The sequence below is a fragment of the Cetorhinus maximus genome, chromosome 27 (assembly GCF_964194155.1).
Source record: "Cetorhinus maximus chromosome 27, sCetMax3.hap1.1, whole genome shotgun sequence".
In the NCBI taxonomy this organism is placed as follows: Eukaryota; Metazoa; Chordata; class Chondrichthyes; order Lamniformes; family Cetorhinidae; genus Cetorhinus; species Cetorhinus maximus.
In genome coordinates, this window is record NC_135905.1 from 4,327,742 (window position 1) to 4,342,741 (window position 15,000).

General features: G+C 43.4%; 1 protein-coding gene across 3 annotated transcripts in view; it reads left to right on the top strand.

The window, feature by feature from the left end:
* sorbs1 (sorbin and SH3 domain containing 1) overlaps positions 1-15,000 on the top strand; it is a 229,234-nt gene that overhangs the window by 53,252 nt on the left and 160,982 nt on the right. The window lies entirely within an intron of this gene.

Below are 15,000 nucleotides of genomic sequence, written 5' to 3' on the forward strand. Positions count from 1 at the left end.
TGATACATTTATACTTTTGGGGTCGGGGTGGGGGGGGAGGGGAGACAAAAATGAAATAGCACATGATCAGGTTTCAAGGGGAGCATAGTATAAGTGTAAACTTGAGGTCATCCAAAGCCCTGCTGCTCATGCCCTAATTCCAAGTCCTGTTCACCCATCACCCCTATGCTCGCTGGTGCATATTGGCTTCCAGTTAAGGGACCCCTTGATTTTTAAAAAAAAAATTCTCACCCCTGTTTCAAATCCCCCCATGTCCTCGCCCCTCCCTATCTCTGTAACCTCCTCCAGCTCCACAATCGTCAGATCGCTGCACTCCTTTCATTCTGGCCTCCTGAGCACCCCCGATTTTAATTGCTGCTCCATTGGTGGCTGTGCCTTCAGCTGCCCGGGCCTTAAACTCTGGGATTTTCTCCCCAAGTTTCTACACATCTTTATCTCTCTTTCCCCCTTTAAACCTACCTCTTTGACACTGCTTTTGGGCATCTGCCCCAATGCCCCTTTTATTAAGCTCCTGTGATGTACCTTGGGATGTTTTGTTATGTTAAAGGTGCTGTAAGATTGTGTAGTTCAATGTGGGAGGTACTGTACCCGATCCCACGTTAATCCTTTCTATGCTAGGCCCTTACACTACAAAAGGTGCTATATAAATAGAATCAAAGAACCAAAGAATCATATAAGAGTAGGGAAAATTGACAATAGGGCAAACTTAAAGGCTTTGTATCTGAATGCATGTAGCATTTGGAATAAAACTAATGAGTTAACAGCGCAAATCAAGGTAAATAGGTATGATTTGGTGGCGATTACTGAGACGTGGTTACAGGGAGAACAGGTTTGGGAGTTGAATATCCAAGGGTACTCAGTGTTTCGGAAGGATAAGCAGGAAGGAAAAGGAGGTGGTGTAGCTTTGTTAGTAAAGGAAGAGATCGGTGCTATAGTGAGGAATGATATAGGCACTGAAGAGCAAGATGTAGAGTCAGTCTGGGTAGAAATAAGAAACAGCAAGGGAAAGAAGTCCCTGGTGGGAGTAATCTATAGGTCCCCAAACAGTGGTTTAGCAGCAGGGCACAGTGTAAACCAGGAAATACTGGAGCATGTAAGAAAGGCACAGCAATGATCATGGGTGATTTTAATATGCATATAGGGACTGGACTAATCAAATTGGCAAGGGTAGCCTCGAGGGAGAGTTCGTAGAGTGTATTAGAGATTGTTTCTTGGAGCAATATGTTGTGGAACCAACCAGGGAACAGGCTATTCTGGATTTGGTTTTGTGCAATGAGATGGGATTAATTAATGATCTCAGATTAAAGGATCCTCTAGGGAAGAGTGATCATAGCATGATAGAATTTCAAGTTCAGTTTGAGAACGAGAAACTTGAGTCCCACACTAGTGTTCTGGAGTTAAACAAAGGTAACTACATAGGCATGAGTACAGATTTGGCCCTAGTGGACTGGAGAGGAAGACTACAAGGTAGGACAGTTGATGAACAGCGGTAGATATTTAAGGAGATATTCAATTCCTCCCAAGTAAAATATATTCCAAAGAGGAAGAAAGATGGTAAGAGCGGGAGAAAGCATCCATGGCTAAGCAAGGAAGTTAAAGGTAACATAGAGGCAAAAACTAAAGCATACCAAATTGCATAGATCAGTGGCAGGCTGGAAGATTGGGAAACTTTTAAAGATCAGCAAAGGGATACTAAATAAAATAATAAAAAGAGCATAGGTAAAACTTGAATGTAAATTAGCGCAAATGTAAAAACTGAAAGCAAAAGCTTCTGCAAGTATATGAAAGGAAAGAGAGTAGCTAAAATCAATGTTGGTCGCTTGGAGGATGAGACTGGGGAGTTAATAGTGGGGAATGCAGAAATGGCAGAGACGCCTAATCAATATTTTGCCTCAGTTTTCACGGTGGAGGACACTAGTACCACCTCAATAGTAACAGGTAGTGCAGAGAGTATGGAGAAGGAGGAACTTAGAACAATCACCATAGAACCATAGAACACTATAGCACAGAAAACAGGCCATTCGGCCCTTCTAGTCTGTGCCGAAATATTACCATCACTAGAGAAAAAGTACTGAGCAAACTACTGGGATTAAAGGGTGACAAGTCCCCAGGACCTGATGGCCTACACCCCAGGGTCGTAAAGGAAGTGGCAGCGGAGATAGTGGATGCATTGGCTATAATATTCCAAAATTCCCTGGATTCTGGAAAGGTTCCAGTGGATTGGAAAAATGTTAATATAACGCTCTTATTCAAAAAGGGGGGGAAGGCAGAAAGTAGGAAACTACAGACCAATTAGTTTAACGCCTGTCATTGGGAAATTGTTGGAATCCATTATTAAGGGAGTAGTAATGGGGCATTTGGAAAGTCAAAATGCAATCCATCAGAGTCAGCATGGTTTTATGAAGAGTAAATCGTGTTTGACTAATTTGCTAGAGTTCTTTGAAGGTGTGACAAGCAAAGTGGATAATGGGGATCCTGTAGATGTAGTATATCTGGACATCCAGAAGGCCTTTGATAAGGTGCTGCACAAAAGATTAATGCACAAGATAAGATCACACGGAGTTAGGGGCAATATATTAGCTTGGATAGAGGATTGGCTAACCAACAGAAAGCAGAGAGTCGGGATAAATGGGTCTTTTTCTGGATGGCAAGCTGTAACTAGTGGGATGCCACAGGGTTCGGTCCTTGGGCCCCAACTATTTACAATATATATTAATGACTTGGATTCAGGGATAGAAGGTACTATAGCTAAATTTGCAGATGACACCAAAATAGGAAAGTAAGTTGCAATGAAGAAATAAGAGATTTACAAATGGATATGGACAGATTAGGTGAATGGACCAAAATTTGGAAGATGGAGTGGATAAGTGTGAAGTTATCCATTTTGGTCGGAAGAATAAAAAGGTGACTTGTTATTTAAATGGAGAGAAAGTTCAGAATGCTTCAGTGCAGAGGGATCTGGGTGTCCTCGTGCATGAATCGCTGAAAGGTAGTACGCAGGTACAGCAGGCAATAAGGAAGGCAAATAGAACTTTGGCATTTATTGGTAAGAAATAGAGTATAAAAATGGGGATGTGTTGGTGCAACTGTACAAGGCATTGGTGAGACTGCACCTGGAGCACTGTGCACAGCTTTGGTCCCTTTACTTGAGGAAGGATGTAGTTGCACTGGAGGTGGTTCAGAGGAGGTTCACTAGATTGATTCCAGATATGATGGGCTTGTCTTTTGAGGAGAGATTGAGCAGTTTAGGCCTATACTCGCTAGAGTTTAGAAGGATGAGGGGAGATCTAATTGAGGTATATAAGATGCTAAAGGGGATAGACAAAGTAGACGTGGAGCAGATGTTTCCCCTTGTGGGGCATTCTAGAACAAGAGGCCATAGTTTTGGGCTAAGGGTTGGTAGATTTAAATTAGAGATGAGGAGGAATTACTTTTCTCAAAGGGTCGTGAATCTGTGGAATTCACTACCTCAGAGTGCAGTGGATGCCGGGAAGCTGAATAAATTTAAGGAGGAGATAGACAGATTTTTAATTAGTAATGGGTTGAAAGGTTATGCGGAGAGGGCGGGAAATTGGAGTTGAGGCTGAAATGAGATCAGCCATGATCGTATTGAATGGCGGGGCAGGCTCGAGGGGCTGAATTGCCTACTCCTGCTCCTAGTTCTTATGTTCTTAAATACAAGTTATTGTTGTTTGGATGAGGAGGGGAATCTAATATAAGTGATTGAATGAGGTAGGAATTAGAATCTGTTGACAGAGCTAGGCAATTTCATATGAACATATGAACTAGGAGCAGGAGTAGGCCACTCGGCCCCTTGAACCTACTCCACCATTCAATGAGATCATGGCTGATCTGATTGTAACCTCAACTCCACATTCCTGCCTGCCCCCTCGCTTATCAAGAATCTATCTAGCTCTGCCTTAAAAATATTCAGACATTGCTTCCACTGCCTTTTGAGGAAGAGTTCCAAAGATTCATGACCCTCTGAGAAAAATTTTCTCCTCATCTCTGTCTTAAATGGGTGACCCCTAGTTCTAGATTCTCCCACAAGAGGAAACATCTTCTCCACATCCACCCTGTCAAGATCCCTATAGGATCTTAAAAGTTTCAATCAAGTCACTTCTTACTCTTCTAAACTCCAGTGGGTACAAGCCTAGCCTGTCCATCCTTTCCTCATAAGACAACCTTCCTATTCTAGGTATTAGTCTACTCTGAACTGCTTCCAATGCATTAACATCCTTCTTAAATAAGGAGACCAACACTGTACACAGTACTCCAGATGTGGTCTCACCAATGCCCTGTATAACTGAAAGATAACTTCCTTACTCTTGTATTTGAGCTGTTTTACTGACCCTGATTCTTTAACACTCTCTCACTGAGCACATCAAATGGAAATTAAGACACATGCTCCACACCATTTATCTATTCACACTTGCTCTAAATAGATCAGCTTAACATCTCATAAATTACTTCAGATTCTAACCAATGTTTTCTCGCACTTCACTTTCCTAAAGAATCTCTGTCAGTTTTATTTGATTGCTGTCATTTGGAATTTTGTGGTTCTGAGATTATTTATTTTTTTTAGGCAATAAAAAAGGCAGTGAACAGAAGGTCATTTCCATTTTAGCACGATGATGTGTTATTGCATTGTACTCATGATTCCTATCAACCATCCAACAAATAAGGTCTCCTAAAGTTGGAGGCTTCATTGATCCAATGATGAAAGTGGTCAGTGTACTGAGGAATACAAACATAAAACCTGGTAAATGGGACATCCATCTAGTTCCCATCGTCCACGCACCATCTGCAATTTGTTCTATCACCACTTTACCCCTTTTATTTGGTCCTTCGAGAAGAAACATTCTTTGAATTCCTCCCTGGCCTCGAAGGTAATTGTAAACTGATATCCTGCAGTCTTGACCCAAGTTACTGAACGCGGACCAGCTGCTGTCAACAGGTGACATGTCCAAGGCCCCACAGGTTCTGAGCCCGCGTGTTCTTCAGGGTCATTCACTGCGTCTCCTCCATCTTCACTTATCCTGTAACCTTCATGCCTGTTACTAACCAATTCTTCTTAAAGGAGTTAAGCGCAGAGCATATCAGAATGATACAGTACAGAGGAGGCCACTCAGCCCATTGTGCCCACGCTGGCTCTGAAGAATCTATGTATTTGATCCCATAGCCTGGCACTTTTTTCCCATTTTAATTTTATGTATTTAGCCAATTTCCTTTTGTAAGTTGTTGATGACTTTGTTTCCACCACCCTTTCAGGCACTGCATTCCAAACCCTAACCACTTGTGTAAGATTGTTTCTCCTTGTATTTTTCTTTTTTTCTCCAAACAGCTTAAATCTGTAAACCTCTGGTTACTGATCCTTCAACCCCTGGAAACAGTATGGTCTTGTTCATTGTATTAAATTCCTTCACAATTTTGAACACCTTTCTTCCCATCATAAGGTGAGAGGTGGGGATGTTCACTGATGATTGCACAGTGTTCGGCTCAACAGGACATAAGAAATAGGAGCAGGAGTAGATCACATGGCCCATCTAGCCTGCTCCGCCATCTTGGGTTTCAACTGTACTTCCCTGTCTGCTCTCCCTACCCCTTGATTTTCTGAGAGACCAAAAACCTGTCTATCTCAGCCTTAAATATATTCAACAATAGTGCATCCTCAACCCTGTAGGGTAGACATTTCCAAAGATTCACAACCCTTTGAGTAAAGAAATTTCTCCTCCTCTCGATCCTAAAGGATCCAGCCCTTATCCCTGCACTGTGCCCCCTGTGTTCTAGATGCCCCCTCAGTGGAAACAACCTCTGGCTACCGTATCAATCCCATTCAAAATCTTAATACGTTTCAATGGGATCACCTCTCATTCTTCTAAACTCCAGCGATTATAGGCTCAATTTACCCAGCCTCTCATCATGGGACAACCCTCTCATCCCAGGGGCCAATTTATTGAACCTTCGCTGTACTGCCTCCAATGCAAGTATATCCTTCCTTAAATACGGAGACCAAAATTGCACACAATATCCCAGGTGTGGTCTCACCAAAGCCCTGCACAATTGGAGCAAGACTTTATTCCTGTACTCCTAATATCCTTGCAATAAAGGCCAATATGTAATTTGCCTTCCTAATTGCTTGTGATAACTGCATGCTAATTTTGTGTTCATTGGACGACTGTACGAGCATGCCCAAGTCTCTCTCAACATCAACATTTACAAGTTTCACTTTAAAAAAAAAAAAATTCTGCTGTTCTATTCTTATAATCAAAGTGAATAACCTCACACTTCCCCACATTATACTCCATCTGCCATCATGATGTCCATTTATTTAACCTGTCTATATCTTTTTGGAGCCTCTGTGTCCTCCTCACAGCTTACATTTCCACCAAGCTTAGATAAATTACACTTTATTTGTTCAAGCCCTTAATATGGATTGTAAATAGCTGAGACCACAGCAGTGACCCTTGCAGCACTCCACCAGTCACAGGTTGCCAACTTGAAAATGCCCTATTTCTGCCCACTCTTTGCTTTCTGTCCATTAACCAATCCTCTGTCAGTGCTAATATATCGCCCCCAACTCCATGAGCCCTTATCTTGCCTATTAACCTTTTGTGTGACACCTTATCGAATGCCTTTTGGAGATCCAAGTGTACTATATCTACTGTTTTCCCTTTATCTGTTCTGTTAGTTACATCTTCAAAAAACTTTAATAAATCTCTCAAACATGATTTCCTTTTCTTAAAACCATGTTGACTTTTTCTGACCAAACGATGCTTTATGCTGTTCTACGTGCATAGTTAAAACTTCCTTAATAATAGGTTACGGCACTTTCCTGTCAGGCTAAGTGGCCTGTAGTTCTTTGTCTTCTCATGTCTTCCTTTCTTGAATGGCAGTGTTACATTTTGCTAACTTCCAATCCCTTGGGGCCATTCCAGAATCTAGGGAGTTTTGGAAAATCATATCCAGCAATCTATGAGCTTGCTCTTTTGGAACCCTAGAATGTAGGCCCTCTGGTCTTGGGGACTTGTCGGATTTTAACCTCTTAAGTTTCTCCATTTCCTACTCTTCAGACATTAATGCAGTCCATGTCCATATGCAGCAAGACCTAGATAACATTCAGACTTGGGCTATTTAGTGACAAATAACATTCATGCCACACAAGTACCAGGCAATGGCCATCTCTAACAAGAGAGATTCTAACCACCTCTTCTGGATATTCAATGGCATTACCATTGCTGAATCCACCACTATCAACATCCTGGGGGTTACCATTGACCAGAAACTGAACTGAATCAGCCATATAAATACAGTGCTATATAAATGGCGAGTCCTTTTTAATCTTTTCTGCATATTTACTACTCGGAGGTCATCAAGCCTTGGAATGCCTTTTCTCTTTCCTCCTCCTCCTCTGCTTTAATTTAATTGGGAGAATTGTGCCAAAGGAAAACCCCCAGACACCTCCAATTTTTGCCTTTCCCTGTCACAATCCCCCAGCAATTGTAACTCGTATTGGATATGGATCTGAGAGTGCCAGCAGTCCCAAACCTCAGGCAAACGCCTGTGGTCCATGTGTGGTGCATCGTTACCGAACATGATGCCCATGCAAGTGCACTTTCCCTAACTTGTGTTGATCTATTTGGCCTCACTATTGGTGTTGGCACCACAATACTTCCTTAGCAACCTTGCATGCTGATCCTCTCCCTGTGGTCACAGATATTGATTCACATGTACAGACTGTTGTTTTGTTAAACTGATATAAAGGCACCAATCACTCAATGGATTGAGCAAACATGTTGTGGATCCACTTATTAAGACCTCAAGCATACGAACAAGGAGCAGGAGTAGGCCATTCAGCCCCTCGAGCCTGCTCTGCCATTTAATAAGATCATGGCTGGTCTGATAGTAACCTCAAATCTGCATCCCACCTACCCCCGATAACCTATCACCCTCTTGCTTACCAAGAACCTATCCATTTCTGCCTTAAAAATATTCAAAGACTCAGCTTCCATCATGTTTTTGGGAAGAGAGTTCCAAAGACACACAACTCTCAGAAAAAATTTCACCTAATCTCTGTTTTAAATGGGTGACCCTTTATTTTTAAACAGTGACCCCTAGTTCTAGATTCTTCCATAAGAGGAAACATCCTCTCCACATCCGCCCTGTCAAGTCCCCTCAGGATCTTATATGTTTCAGTCAAGTCGCCTCTTACTCTTCTAAACAGACAGGTTAGTCTGTCCAACCTTTCCTCATAAGACAACCCACCCATTCCAGGTATTAGTCTGGTAAACCTTCTCTGAACTGCTTCCAACACATTTACATCCTTCCTTAAATAAGGTGACTAATACTATATGTGGTCTCACTAGTGCCCTGTACAATTAAAGCATAACCTCCCTACTTTTGTATTCAATTCCCCTCACAATAAATGATAACATTCTATTAGCTTTCCAAATTACTTGCTGTACCTGCATACTAGCCTTCTGTGATTCATGCACTCGAACACCCAGATCTTTCTGTACCTCAGAGCCTTGCACGCTCTCACCATTTAGATAATATGCCTCTCTTATTATTCCTAGGCACATGAGAACAGATAGACATGTGTAGAAAGTTTGAAGATATCAGCAGCAGAGCTGTGTGTGCTGTGTTCTGCTCACAGGCCAAAGTGAAACTGAGGCTAGATCACATGACACACTTCCCTTCTGGTGATGGCATGCTGCTATCCCTTAAAGGCATATTACAGCACAATTGGCATTGAGGTCTTCAACAACTCCATTCGCAAATGTCAGCCCATGCCTATATTACAGGATCTGCATGTATTGTCCCACACGTACTCCAACTTGAAATTATATCCATCATGATTTGAGCATCTGTTTAATTTCCTTTTTTTTTGCCCCTTTTCTTCTCCACCCCTTTCCCATAGTCCCTGCGGTTGTGTTACAAAGGCACATGATGCTCTTCTGAGATCTTATTGGTCATTGTTCATGGGTGAACCTAGATAATGACAGTTGGCGGGTTATTTAGCTGTGGAGTGCCAGACCGACATTCGTTCAGGGTTGTGTTCGAGCAGGAGTCTTTGGATGGTGATTCGGACAAGGAGCCCTGGCTAATTTCATCCCCAGCTCTTTAACCGAGCAGATGTCGACGTCCATTAGAACATTTCTTAGCTGAGGCTGTGTAGCAAAGGAAACAGCACAGACCAGGGATTGATCTTGCAACCGTTTCCTGACGTTCCACATGCTGTTTTTATTCACTGAGCAGTGCAGAATGAAGATTTTTTCTTTAAAGATCGATTGGAACATGCAGTCTTGTTTCAAATAGTTATCTGAAGAATCATTGATGCAGAATGTTTCGAATCTCGAGAGGGCTTGAAGGGTGAAATAGTGTCGGTGTTTTCTCCTGAAGCCTGGCGATATTTGCTATTTAACATTTGCATTGCTGTTAATATTGTGGGTTTCGGATTTGATACGCTGTCATTTCCCTTAGCTGCCCCTTTCTGGGTATTTCATCTAGTTGAGGAGACAGGTGAGTGGTCGGCTCCACAGTATCTACCGGTGTCTATGTCACCATTGAAAAGCGGAAATGGAGTTGCTTTTGATTGCTTTAAGCTGGTATCATTAAAACTCAACTGGTGCGTTAATGCGGCTTAGAGAAGGAGACCTGCTATCCTTACCCGATCCGGTCTATATGTGAACCCAGCCCCGCACCAATGTGGTTGACTCTTCAGTGCCCTCTGAAGTGACCTAGCAAGCCACTCGGTTGTAGCAATCCACTATAGCAGCTCACAATGAAGGCCCAGCACCATCTTCTCGGGGCAGCCAAGGATGGGCAATGAATGCCAGCTGTTCCAGCAGCGCCCGCATCCTGGGAATTAATTTTTTAATAAAGGAACTGCAGTGACTCTCGTGGAGAATTTGGCTGTGTGTTTCCATCCTGTAGCCAGTGCAGTGGCCCCCCCACCACTCTCTCCATATTAAGCTCCATCAACTATTTGAACCCATCTTCTTCTGGCCTGGGCTGCCCCACAGTTCACCAGTTTTAAACCTTGACGATTAGCATGTCAATAGGCCCCCTGTCCCCAAGGGTTCAATGGGAAATGATTTTGATTAGAGTTGAGGAACCGGGCCTGTTGATCAATGGTTTCCAAAACTTTCCACCACTGGGGGTTCCCTCACCTCACACCTAGGCCTGCCATAGAATCATTGATTAATCAAAGCGATCAATATCTATCAATAACTCCCTTTATTATTGTGTTGTGTAGTATCCAGGATGGTAGAAAGCAAACTGGATGAACCTCGGTCTTTGTCCTTTCAGTGATTCTTATGTTACTGGTGGCTCTGGACCTGGAATGATATAGCACAGGAGGAGGCCATTTGAACCATTGTACATGTGCCTTTTTAAAAAAAAAAAACAATTGTTAATTCTGTATTAATCGGCAAACTCTGAGAGGGTGCAGAATGGACCAGTGTACAGTGGGAGGCTGGTCCACTGACAATGCTGAGGTTTGAGCATAGTGTCCCATTGCATCTATCTGTGTGTGATCTGTCCCAAGATGGTGACATTGCAGCCTGAAATGACAAGTGTTCTGTTCCCAGCACTCTCATCCCTCACCTTGGTGAGGACAAAATTAACAGCCTTTATTTTTATAGCACCATTAATGTCATAAAACATCCCGACGCGCTTCGCAGGAACGTTATAAAACAAAAGCTGACACTGAGCCACATAAGGAGATAACACGGCAGATGCTTGGTCAAAAAGATAGTATTTAAGGCGTGTCTTAAAGGAGGAAAGAGAGGAAGAGAGGCAATGGGTTTTGGGAGTGAATTTCAGATCTTGGGGCCTAAGCAACTAAAGACGCAGCCACCAGTTGTTGTTAGTTGCTCAAAACCAAGAAAGGCTCTCCTTCCAGAAAGCTGTTGTACAGGGAGCTTTCTGCTGCATGAACTCAAACTGTGCACCTGATAGTCGACATGCTACATACTGTGTATTGGTGTTGTAGGAGAGCTGGCGAATGATGCAAGTTGCTGCATCGTCACATGTTAGGCTGTACCTGATGAAAGGTCAGAATTCAAGGTATCTCTTGCTAATTATGGGTCGGGCTGGGAGCCAGTGACCTAAAAGTGGCACCAGAGTGGGTCACTTATCAGAGTTCTGGTGGCAGGAACACCTGTCATCCAATGCAAACACAGACTTCTGTCTGCGGTAGCTGTTGACTCCTGTCGGCGTAACTCAGCTATTGGGTACCCCGCCCATGTGGCCATTCTTAGTGGATGAGCCTAGATGGTGAGTGTGGGTCAGCCATTTGACTGTGCAAAGGCAAACCAGATTCGATCACAACCTGATCCTCACCATATAACCCCATGCATAGTTTCACCACCAGAAATGAAAGGGTAGCAATCAAAAGTGGTCAACCTGCCTCATCATTCCTTCATCTATTCCTTCCTAACCCAAGAGCACTGGTGCCAATTATAAAGAATTCAATAGAGCTTACAGCACTGAAACAGGCCAGTTGGCCTAAGTGAACTGTGCGAATGCCCCATGAGTCTCCGGCCTCTTTTCATCTCTCTCCATATCTGCATAATATTCTATTCCTTGTGTATGTCTGTTTCACCCTTAAATACACTTTCTATTCACCCCAACATCTCCCTGTGGTAACAAGGTTCACTATCTGGATAAAGAAGTTCCTCCTGTGTTTCCTGATGGATTTATTGGTGACTGCTTTGTATTTGTGCCTCTAGTTTTGGTCTCCCCCACAAGTGGAAGCATTTTCTCCACGTTTACCGTATCAGGTCTTTACATCATTTTAAAGACCCCTATCAGGTCGCCTTTCGGTCTCGTCTTCCTTTGATGTGTTTTTGACAGCACATCAGAATTGGAAAGCACTCCCTATCTAATGGAGTGATGATGTGCTGTGGACGCAACTTTCATTTATATAGCACCTTTAGCATAGTAAAGCGTCCCAAGGTGCTCCAGGAGAGAGATATCAAACAGAATTTACACTGAGCCAAGATAATTGGAACAGGAAGAGGTAGGTTTTAAAGAACATCTTAAGAGGAGGTGGGAGGAGTCGGGACTTCTGAGCTTGGGGGTCTTGGTTGCGAAAGGCACAGCTCAGATGGATGAAAATTTGCTGGGCAGGGAGTCAGTGTAGGTCAGAGTTTGTGTGAATGATACTTTGGCGCAAGCTAGGATACGGGCAGCAGTTTATGGATGACCGCAAGTGGACAATGTTACGTGCTAAGTATCCCTGTGGTGGCCATTCATGAATTGTGTCACCCCCCTGGTTAGTTGCATCTTGTTTTAAAGGGGCAGTGCCTTTGCGAAAACATGTGTGGCAAACCTCTCCCTCAGATGGAGGGTTTTGTAAATAGGGACGTAGAGCCAGGCCAGACTGTGTGCTGTTTTGGGTGCCCTGTTACAGAAAGGATGTCAGTGCCTTGGGGAGTGAACAGTGTAGATTCATCAGGATGAAGCAGAGGCAGAAAATTAAAGTTATCAGAGTCTACTTGAGATGCCCAGACTATTGAGGTTGGCTTTCCGATTGCCTTTATATCTAAATTTGGGGTGTCCTGGGATGTGGGTTGCTATGCTCAGCTGGTTGTAGAATACTGCCTTTGGTATGCGGGAATCCCCCTTGTACAATACCAGGGAAAAAACAACAAATGAAGCAGTGTCTCATCAAGCGATTTTGACATTTGAGGAGAACGGACCCTAGTGTCTTCAGGACAGGCGAGCACAGCAAAGAGCCATTGCCTCCATCCATCCCTCTAACATTGATTTCATCTGCAGTATTTGCAAATTGAGACTTAGCCTTAACATCTCACATGAGACAACATCAACCTAGACTTTAAACTAGTCTTTTATTGGTGTTGAACCCTCATCTGTCAAAGTGACAGCAGAATCCATCATCATCGCTGGGACTCTTGAGAGCAAAAAAACACTGAAGAGATTTAAAAGAAGTTTTATTTTTAAAGTTTGATGTTTTGATCAAATATATAAGATAAGAGAATTTCTTCTGGAATCAGTGATGAGAAACCATCAAATTAAAATTGCTCTAAGGGAATATAGGAAGATGCTTGGAGAGTTTTTTGTTAATCGGAGTTGATGGAGCTTGGAATGTTTTAGTCAGGGTTTAGACAGAGCCTGTTGCACAGCAATAAATGGATAAAAACTAGAAATGGAGGAAAATACAGGGCAGAGAGATGGAACAAGTTCTAGGTCACTGTACCGAAGAGCCAACAGACACTGGGCTGATTGGCCTCTTTCTATGCTGTGAACTTCCAAGACTCTATAGATGTTGGAAGAAGGTGAGATCAAGTGGGATGCTGCTGTGTGTAGGGTTGCACGTCAGAACCTTCAGGAGGGGAGGAAAATTGGAAAACAAAAATGCTTATCAGCCTTCAATCATGCCTTCATTATAAGTGTAAGCTGTGCTCACTTGGCAGCACTCTTGTCTTTTAAGCCGGGTTCAAGTTCCACTCCAGAGTATGAAATCCAGACAGACGTTTCATTGCAGGACTGAGGGAATGCTATCTTTGAGATAAGACATTAAACTCTTGCCCCGTCTGCCTCCTGAGGTGGATGTAAAAAAAATCATAGAACTACTTGGAAGAATAGTTAACCTCTGTGTTCTGACCAATATTTACCCTTCAATTAACATCCCGAGGTGAGGTGAGAGTGACTGCCCTTGACATGAAGGCAGCATTTGACCGAGTGCGGCATCAAGGAGCCCTAGCAAAACTGAAGTCAGTGCGAATCGGAGGGGGAAAGCACCCCATTGATTGTGCTAGGTATGACTCTAAATGAAGAAAGTTGTGGTTTTTGGAGGCCAATCATCTTAACCCAAGGACGTCGAGTTCCTCAGGGTGGTGTTCTAAGCCCAACCATCTTCAACTGCTTCATCAGTGACCTTCCCTCCATCAGAAGTGGGGATGTTTGCTGATGTTTGCAGTGTTCAGTTCCATTTGCAACTCCTGCTATAATGAAGCAGTCAATGCATTATTCAGCAAGACCTGGACAACATTCAGACTTGGTCTGATAAGTGACAAGTACACATTTATGCCACACAAGTGGAAGGCAATGGCCATCTCCAATAAAGACTAACCATCTGTCCTTGACATTCAATGGCACTACTATCGCTGAATTCCCCACCATCAACTTCCTCGGGGTTATCAGAAAGAAATCTAACTGAACCAGCCAGATAATTACTATGGTTACGAGAGCAGGTCAGAATTGGGCAAGTCACTCATCTCCTGACTCCCAAAGCCTGTCCACCATCTACAAGGCACAAGTCAGGAGTGTGATGGAATACTCTCCACTTGCCTGGATGAGTGCAGCTCCAATAACACTTAAGAAGTTGGACACCATCTGGACAAAGCAGCCCTGCTTGAATTGGCACCCCTTCCACCACCTTAAAATATACACTCCTTCCACATCCACAAGATGTATTGCAGCAACTCGCCCAGGCTTCTTCAATACCACTTTCCACCTCTACCACCAAGAAGAGCAAAGGCACTGGCATAGAGGAACACCTCCTACAAGTTCACCTCCAAGCCACTCACCATCCTGACTTGGAAATATATCGCCGTTCCTTCATTGTCGCTGGGTCAAAATCCTGGAGCTCCCTCCCTAACAGCACTGTGGGTGTACCTACACCACATGGACTGCAGCGGTTCAAGAAGGCAGCTCACCACCACCTTCTCAAGGGCAATTAGGGATGGGCAATAAATGTTGGCCTGACCAATGATTCCCACACTCCATGAATAAATAAAACACTCAAACAGAATATCTAATCATTATCTCATTGCTGTTTCTTGGAGCTTTCTGTGCACAAATCAGCTGCTTTGTCCCCTGTGTTGCAACAAATCCACATTTCAAAAATACTTCACTGGCCGCAAAGCACTTTGGAACATTCTGAAGTGGTGAACAGCGCTGCTTTCCAGGGTTGTCTCCATCAACTAGCTGCCACTAAAGGCAATTGTGTAAGGACCCGCCTGGGGGCCA